Source organism: Mandrillus leucophaeus, unplaced genomic scaffold (genome assembly GCF_000951045.1).
Source record: "Mandrillus leucophaeus isolate KB7577 unplaced genomic scaffold, Mleu.le_1.0 Scaffold520, whole genome shotgun sequence".
In the NCBI taxonomy this organism is placed as follows: domain Eukaryota; kingdom Metazoa; phylum Chordata; class Mammalia; order Primates; family Cercopithecidae; genus Mandrillus; species Mandrillus leucophaeus.
This window is the reverse complement of record NW_012105587.1, coordinates 165,437-175,125: the sequence shown is the minus strand read 5'-3', so window position 1 is coordinate 175,125 and position 9,689 is coordinate 165,437.

Below are 9,689 nucleotides of genomic sequence, written 5' to 3'. Positions count from 1 at the left end.
GAGGCTGAGGCAGGAGAATTGCTTGAACCCAGGAGGCGGAGGTTGCAGTGAGCTGAGATCACACCACTGTACTCCAGCCTGGGTAACAGAGCAAGACTGCATCTCAGAAAAAAAAAAAAAGGCATCACATTTTTTAGGTAATTTAAGACCTAAAAGGAAAGCATATATATCTAGCTATTTACTTTATTTCCATTCCCACGGTCTCTTCTTTATCTTACTGTTGCCTAAAAATGCTAACATTGTATTGTGCATGTTAGAACATTATTTGGAAGTGGAAGCCAAGTGAAAGTGTTTTACATTGTGAAAGTGGAGGTGAGCAGCCTCCTGGTGAACTGGAGTGTATGGGCCGGGGATGGATTGTAGGAGATAGAGAAAGGCACGGGCAGTCAGGGAAGAGCTTGGTTCTAGGATTTTGGACTGAACTGATGAAGGAGCACAGGAAATTCTACAAGCCTCCAGGCTGTCCAGTGTAAGGACCCTTTATGGGAACTCACCCTGCCTCACTGTTCTCAGCTTCACAGTGAAGCACACAGGGGAACCCTAGCATAGCCAAGCCATCAAGTTGCCACCTACTTTAGTGTCAAAAGGTATATCTCTCCTCAGTATCCACTTCTCTTGATGGCAAGAGACAAGTCCTAACCAAAAATAAACGTCCTGAGAAATCTTCACTCTATAGCTGGGCATGGTGGCAGGTGCCTGTAATCCCAGCTACTCGGGAGGCTGAGCCAGGAGAATCACTCAAACCCGGGAGGCAGAGGTCACAGTGAGCCAAGATCTCACCGCTGTGCTCCAGCCCAGGCAACAGAGCAAGACTCCGTCTCAAAAACTAATATTAAATAAATAAATAAATCTTCACTCTGTTTAAAAGTTCCGAGCATCTCCTGGGCATAGTGGCTCACACCTATAATCCCAGCACTTTGGGAGGCCGAGGTAGGTGGATCACCTGAGGTCAGGAGTTCGAGACCAGCTTGGACAACATGGCAAAACCCCGTCTCTGCTAAAAATACAAAAATTAGTCGGGTGCAGTGGTGCACACCTGTAGTCCCAGCTACTCAGGAGGGTGAGGCAGGAGGCTCACTTGAACCCAAGAGGCAGATGTCACAGTGAGCCAAGATCATGTCACTGCGCGCTAGCCTGGGCAACAGAGCAAGACTCTGTCTCCAAAAAACAAAACAAAACAAAACAAACAAACAAACAAAAAAACTGGGGGGTCGGCTAGAAATAAGGTGAGGAAGAATTAAGGAGAAAAATAAGCTCCTTTAACTTTGTGCTGAAAACTCAAGATCTGCAACTCAAAGAGAGCCAGAGGCTGCCAGATTTCTCCATGCTTATAACAGAAGCTGCCTGAGTGGCTCATGCGGCTCAATGTGGCAGGAAAGCAATGTCCCCAGTCGAGTTGTTCCATTTTTGTTTGTTTGTTTGTTTGTTTTTGAGACGGAATCTTACACTGTCTCCCAGGCTGGAGTGCAGTGGTGCAATCTCGGCAACGTCTGCTTCCTGGTTCAAGCGATTCTCTTGCCTAAGCCTCCCAAGTAGATGGGATTACAGTCGTGTGCCATCACGCCTGGCTACTTTTTTCTGTATTTTTAGTAGAGATGGGGTTTTACCATGTTGGCCATCCTGGTCTCAAACTCCTGGCCTCAAGTGATCTGCCCACCTTGGTCTCCCAAAGGGCTGGGATTATAGATGTAAGCTACCGCACCCAACCCCCAAATTTATGTAAAGAGTCAGAGCTTTCTAGCTTAATTTCTGAAGCCCATGTAATCTTGATTCCCACATAAGGGACATTCAAGAAAAGAAAATTATAGGTCCATCTCATCTTTATGTTAGGATGTACAAATAGTAAATAAAATATTAGCAAATTGCACCCAATAGCATATTAAAATAATACATTATGATCAAGTGGGGCTCAACCTAGTAAAGCAAGAAGCCTTGGCCATTAGAAAATCTGTCAATAGGCCAGGCGCGGTGGCTCACACCTGTAATCCCAGCACTTTGGGAGGCCGAGGTGGGCAGATCATGAGGTCAGGAGATCAAGACCATCTTGGCTGACACAATGAACCCCATCTCTACTAAAAATACAAAAAATTAGCCAGGCGTGGTGGCGGGTGCCTGTAGTCCCAGCTACTCAGGAGGCTGGGGCAGGAGAATGGCGAGAACCTGGGAGGCGGAGCTTGCAGTGAGCCAAGATCGTGCCACTGCACTCCAGCCTGGGCGACAGAGTGAGACTCGGTCTCAAAAAGAAAAAAAAGAAAGTCTGTCAATATCATCCATCATTTCAATGGACTGAAGGGGAAAAATCATATGATTAACTCAATTTTTACATGAAAAGCAATTGATAAAGGGCATTATCTATTTATGATTAAGGAACAAAAAAAAAGAGCAAACTAAAAATAGAAGAGCACCTTCATAACTTGGTAAAAGCCCACTGCCAAACCCCAGAGCAAATATTATACTTCACAGAGAAACTGTAGATGAATTTTATTAATATTAAGACTAGTAACAAGGTATTACTGTTGATATGTAGCCTTGAACTGGAGAGCTGAACAATACTATAAGGCAAGAAAAGGAAATAAGAAGCTTTAAGGTTGGTAGAAAAGAGTCAAAACTGCCATAATAGGCCAGGCCTGTAATCATAGCACTTTGGGAGGCTAAGGCAGGCAGATCAATTGAGCTTAGGAATTTAAGACTAGCCTGGGCAACATAGAGAGACCCCATCTCCAAAAATAAATAAATTAAATAAATAAATAAGTAAATAAATAAATAAATAAATAAAAACTAGCAAGGTATGGTGGCATGCACCACAGTCCCAGCTACTCATGAGGCTGAACTCGGAGGATCACTTGAGGCTGGGACATTGAGGCTGTAGTGAGCCATGATTTAGCTACTGTACTCCAGCCTGGACAACAGAGCAAGACCCTGTATCAAATAAATAAATAAATAAATAAATAAATAAATAAATAAATAAATAAAACCTGGTCAGGTGCGGTGGCTCACACCTGTAATCCCAGCACTTTCGGAGTCTGAGGCAGGCAGATTGCTGAGTTCAGCAATTTGAGACCAGCCTGAGTAACACAGTGAAACCCTGTCTCTACTAAAATACAAAAAATTAGCCTGGTGTGGTGGTGTGCACCTGTAGTCCCAGCTACTTGGGAGGCTGAGGCAGGAAAATTGCTTGAACCCAGGAGGTGAAGGTTTCAGTGAGAGGAGATTGTGCTACTGTATTCCAGCCTATGCAACAGAGTGAGACTTTGTCTCCAAAAATAAAAATTAAGAAAAACCTGTCATAATTTGCAGACTATATAAACATTCATCTAGAATAAACTAACCAGAATGAAACTATGAGGACTAATAACAGAACCTAGGCAAGCTACCAGATGTGAGATTAACATAGAAAGCTCAATAGCATCTCCTTACTTGAACAATAATTAACTAGAAAATATTAAAAAGCTATAATTCATAAAATTAATAAAAATCAAAAAGTATTTAGAAATTAACTCAAAAGGGAGGGGGGAGGGATAGCATTAGGAGATATACCTAACGTAAATGACGAGTTAATGGGTGCAGCACACCAACATAGCACATGTACACATATGTAACAAACTTGCACGTTGTGCACATGTACCCTAGAACTTAAAGTATAATTTAAAAAAAAGAGATTTTCACACACACACACACACACACAAAGAAATTAACTCAAAAGACACAACAGCCCTCTCTATGAAGAAAACTGTAATAAAAGACATAGAAGAAGATCTGAACAAATGGAGAGACAGTTCATACTCAAAGAGTGATCACTTGCTGTTACAAAAATGTTAATCACCTTCTCATTAATCAATAGATTCAATGCAATACTAACACAAATTCCACTATGGTGTTGTGAAGGTTCACAACTATAATCCCAACACTTTGGGAGTCTGAGGTGGACTACTTGAGTCCTGGAGTTTGAGACCAGCCCGGGCAACATGGTGAAACCTCATCTCTACTAAAAACACAAAAAATCTAGCCAGGCATGGTGGTGCGCATCTGTACTCCCAGCTACTTGGGAGACTGAGGTGGGAGGATCACCAGAGCTTGTGGGGTCAAGGCTACTGTGAGCTAAGATCGTACCACCGCACTCCAGCCTGGGCAACTGGAGTGAGACCCTGTTTCAAAATATAAAAATAAACATAAATTAAATGTATCTCAGAAAATAAAGGTTTACCTAGTTAGGTTTGAGGGACCTTTTGAATAAATTCAAAATTAGATGTGAAAATGAATATTCATTTAAAATGAGAAAAGAAAGTACAAAATACTAGGAGCTTGGAAATTCAGGTCCCTTTCTTGTGAGTTCTCTTTATGTAACTCACCAGATGTGCTCACTTAGAAATGCTGGCTGACTGGAACTTACTTTTCTTTCTCCACCTAGAACATTTTACGACTCCCAACTACTTTCAGGGACCCCCAGATGTGTACAAATGAGGGACTTTGAAACTTAAGCTTCTTACTCTTCATGACAAATCCACCTCTGATACACAAATAGCAAAATCAACCTTCAAGGAGACTAGGGCTGTCTGGCCACCGAGGCAGGCTTTAGGTGTGCTGAACCCAAATTTCTTCACCATGGAGACCTAGGAGTTGTAACATTGGTGAGGATTCTGGTCAATACAGGGTTAATTTTACCCAGGCTCCAGAGACCGCTGCTGAAGTGTGAAGGAGATAGGGCTGAAGAGGCTGGAGAAAGAAGAATGAATCTGCACAGGGCCCTGCTCCTCTCAGGGAAGCAGAGGGATCATGGAATGTAGTCTTCACTCCTGTCTCTGGAAGACTGGTTGCTTTGCTTCTGAGGAGATAAAAGCCCATTTAGACAATTCTCGATACACATTGTTAATGTTCTATGGTTTCCTTTTTTTTCACAACATTTTGTTTTTAAAATTTGCAAACCAGAAAAGTTGAAAGTCATGTAAAGAACACCAGACACCTTCATCCAGTTTCATCAATTATCAACATCTTGCCACCTTTGCTTTCTATGTACTTACTCTTCTGAACCATTTGAAAGTAAGCTGCAGGCCAGGCGTGATGGCTCATGCCTGTAACCCCAGCATTTTGGGAGGCCGAGGCAGGTGGATCACCCAAGGTCAGGAGTTTGAGACTAGCCTGGCCAACATGATGAAACCCCATCTCTACTAAAAATTAAAAAATTAGCTGGGTTTGGTGGCGAGTGCCTATAGTCCTGGCTACTTGGGAGGCTGAGGCAGGAGAATTGCTTGAACCCGGGAGATGGAGGTTGCATTCAGCCAAGATCGTAGCACTGCACTCCAACCTGGGTGACAGAGTGAGACTCCCTCTTAAATAAATAAATAGCAAAGAGAAAGGACTTATCTACCAGATAATAGGACATATCAGGAAGCCAAAGTAATAAAAATAGTGTGGTACTGGCAGAAGAATGGAACAGAATGGAAAGACAGATTCACAGACATATGAGAACTTAATATAGGATGAAAACTGCAATGAACCAATGAGAGAAGGAGGGATAGGTGGTGTGGATAAAACTGGTTCATTATGTGAAAACAAATAAAACTGAATCCCTGTCTTACATTACACAAGGATGGACTTCAGATGTATTTAAGAGCTAAATATGAAAGGTGTGTTTCTACAATCGTGTCTGGAATGCATGGAGCCAGCTATATTTTGGAATTCAAAAGTTTTCAAATTTTAGAAAGTAAGATGGTATATATATTGTATAACACCCTCAACTGGGTCTAGGGTAGCATCCTATAATCAAAGTCCTATGTATTTCTGCAGTAAATGGAGTAAAGAACTGCAATCGACTTGGCTTAGTTCCAGTTGAATTTTGCCACCAAATCAGTGTTGGGGGCTGTGCTGGGTTTCTTCAGTTTGCCCCTCTAGCCCCACTTTTTCCCCTTCCCCACCTTGCTCCTTACCTGGCAGGCAGCTTCTTTGGATGTCATCAATAGGCTTGCCCTCTGGTAGAAGATCAGAGTTAGGGAGGAGAGCAGGACTGAGCCTGACCCTCCACTGAGGGATCCAGATCTTGTAAGGCAGTGCTTTCCACAAAACCTCTCTGTCACCCGGTTCTGGGAGCCACTTCCCTCCCTCTGTTCCTTCCAGTCTTGGGGTAACGACCTGCAGGCTGGTATTAGCTCAAGGCACAGCGCTATCTCACTCGGGCTCTCTACCCCATTGGTTTTTAACTGAGAGCAATTTGGCAATATCTGGTGACATTTGTGGTTGCCATGCCTGAGGGGCGGAAGGGTGCTACTAGCATGTAGCAGATAGAGATCAGGGGTGCTGATAAATATCCTACAATGCACAGCTCCTCACAATAAAGAAATATCTGCCCCCAAATGTCAATAGTGCCAAAGCTGAGAAACCCTGCTCTTGGCCTGGCATGGTGGCTCAGGCCTGTAATCCTAGCATTTTGGGAGACTGAGGTGGGTGGATCGCTTGAGCCCAGGAGATTGAGACCAGCCTGGACAACATGGTGAAACCCTGTCTCTATAAAAAATACAAAAATTAGCCGGGCATCGTGGTGCACACCCTGCAGGACTAGCTACTCCAGAGGCTGAAGTGGGAGGATCACCTGAGCCCAGGCAGATTGAGGCTGCGGTGGGCCATGATCACTCGTGTTGCCCACTGCACTCAAACCTGGGCAACAGAGTGAGGCCTTGTCTCAAAAAAAAGTAATAATAATAAAAAATAAAAAATAGCGGGCTGGATGCAGTGGCTCACACCTGTAATCCTAGCACTTTGGGAGGCTGAAGTAGGAGGATCTCTTGAGGCCAGGAGTTCAAGACCAGCCTGTGCAACATGGCAAAGCCTCAACTCTACAAAAAGTACAAAAATTAGGTGGGTATGGTGGCATGCACCTGTAGTCCCAGTTACTCAGGAGGCTGAAGTGGAAAGATCATTTGAATGCAGGAGGTCGAGACTGCAGGGAGCTATGATCACACCACTGCACTCCACAGCCTGGGTGGCAGAGCAAGACCCCATCTCTAAAAAAAAAAAAAAAAAAAAAAGGAAAGGAGGAAAATAGAAATGAGGAATGAAGATAAAAGGGAACAAATTAGACAGTGGCTTCACAGAGTACAAAGAAGTTGCATTGTGAACTGAAGTATATGATTAATTCAACCTTCTGCATCTAAAATCAGAACTAGACCAGGCGAGGTGGCTCACACCTGTAACCCCAGCACTTTGGCAAGCCAAGGCAGGAGGATTGCTTGAGACCAGGAGTTCAAGACCAGCCAGGGCAACATGGTGAGACCCTATCTCTAAAAAAGTAATAATAATAATACAGAAAAATTAATGAGGCATGGTGGCACAGACCTGCAATTCTAGCTACTTGGGAGGCTGAGGCAGGAGGATTGCTTGAGCCCAGGAGATCGAGGCTGCAGTGAACTGTGATTGCACAACTGCACTCCAGTCTGGGCAACCAAACCAGATCCTGTCTTCAAAATTTTTTTGATAAAAATAATAAATGAATAATAAAATCAGAAATGAAAACAAGAAAAGAAAAAAAGAAGGTGGAAAGAAGGAGGGAGGGAGGGAAAGGAAGCATGCATCTTAGCTTGGAAGATAGTTTGTACTAAAACTTAAAGGGAGGCATAGAACCTGCCTGGATGAGGGGAGGGAAGTTCTGGAGGATGACTGTTAGCTGGGTGATTTGGAGCTTGCCCTCTGTGCTAACTGCTGATTGTTGCAGAGAACATGAAGGCGGGAGTTCACTTCAGTTTGCAGGCAGGTGTCCGTGTGAGGAGAAGATAGGGTAGAAAAAGAAAACGTGGTGGGCCTGTGACAAGAGGCGATTATTATTTGCTTGTGAAACATACGAACTCTGTCTGTTTCCTCCACCCACTCCTACCTCAACAAAAGCTAAAAGCCGCAGGCCGCTTACTTCCCCTAAGCCCAAGAGATTCCCAGGACACAGAGCCGTCAATACGGAAGCCCAGCCAGCCTGGCCAGACTGAAACAGTGGGTCACTTGCATAGCAGTATCCTCATTTTTCTGGGAATATTAATAATAACAGTGATCGATGACATCTATTTAGCACTTACGCTGTGCTCTACATGTATTATGTCATTAATCCTCCCACCTGAGAGGAGAAGCCGGCTGGGCTTCTGGGTTAGGTGGGGACTTGGAGAACTCTGTCCAGCTCGAGATTGTCAAAACGGACCAATCAGCACTCAGTAAAATGGACCAATTAGCGCTCTGTAAAATGGACCACTCAGCAGGATGTGGGCAGGGTCAAATAAGGGAACAAAAGTAGGCTACCCCAGCAGGCGGCAGCAGCACACTGGGGTCCCCTTCCACATTGCGGAAGCTTTGTTCTTTCGCTGTTTGCAATAAATCTTGCTGCTGCTAATTCTTTGGGTCTGCACTACCTTTATGAGCTGTAGCAATCACCGCGAAGGTCTGCAGCTTCACTCCTGAAGCCAGTGAGACCACGAACCCACCAGAAGGAACAAACTCCGGACACATCTGAACATCTGAAGGAACAAACTGTGGACACACCATCTTTAAGAACTGTAACACTCACCGGGAGGGTCCGTGGCTTCATTCTTGAAGTCAGCGAGACCGAGAACTCAACGAGACCAAGAACCCACCGGAAGGAACCAATTCCGGACACACCAACTAACGAGGGAGGTATTTGTGATACAATAAAATTTATTAACCTAGAAGAGTTTGCCCTTCTAGAACAGATTGCCCCTCCCTTCAAAGAACAACATCCCTAGAGTTTTGTGTTCTGGGCTTTAAAAATATATATATATACACATATATTTAAATTTTTTTTTTTGGAAACAGGGTTTTCCTCCGTTGCTCAGGCTGGAGTACAGTGGCCCGATCTTAGCTCACTGCAGGCTCGACCTCCGGGGCTCAAGCAATCCTCCCACCTCAGTGTCTTGAGTAGCTGGTACCACAGGTGCACACCACCACGCCCAGTTAATTTTTGTATTTTTTGTGGAGATGGATTTCGCCATGTTACTCAGGCTATGTGTTCTGTGCTTTAAACTATTTTTTTCCCTAATATTTCTGTCCTTGCAGACTTAATTCTTCCCCTTTTATATTTTCCTATGATGAGTTACAATTGAGTCACGTCACTGCCCTGCATTTACTTCTTGAATTCCAGGAAGCTTTATAAAATATCAAGACATCTACAATTTGATATGTCTTAGCAAATTTGACAATGGTTCGGTGAACAGTGTTGACTGAATTATCCCAGATAAATCATCTCTTCTGTTTCCCCCACAGCGGGAGGGGAACTAGGAAGGCAGTCCTTGCCCAAAGCACTTGCAGGCTCACCCAGGTGATATTTCTCTCCGCTTTCTTTCCCAGGTGTTGATCTGACTCTTCACATAAGAAAGCAGACTCTAATATGTGTTTACATCTGAAAAAACAAATCAAAGTACTTTTTTGGCTAACAAAGTGAGAGACTATTAACTACCTATAGACAGAAATATTTATTTGATATTTGTTTCATTTTTTAGGTGTCTGGAAGATTTTTTTTTTTTTCGAGACGGAGTCTTGCTCTGTTATCCAGGCTGAAGTGCAGTGGTGCGATCTCTGTTCGCCGCAAGCTCCTATTTTTGTTTTTGTTTTTGTTTTGAGATGGAGTCTTGTTCTGTCGCCCAGGCTGGAGTGCAGTGGCACGATCATGGCTCACTGCAACCTCCACTTCCCAGGTTCAAGCA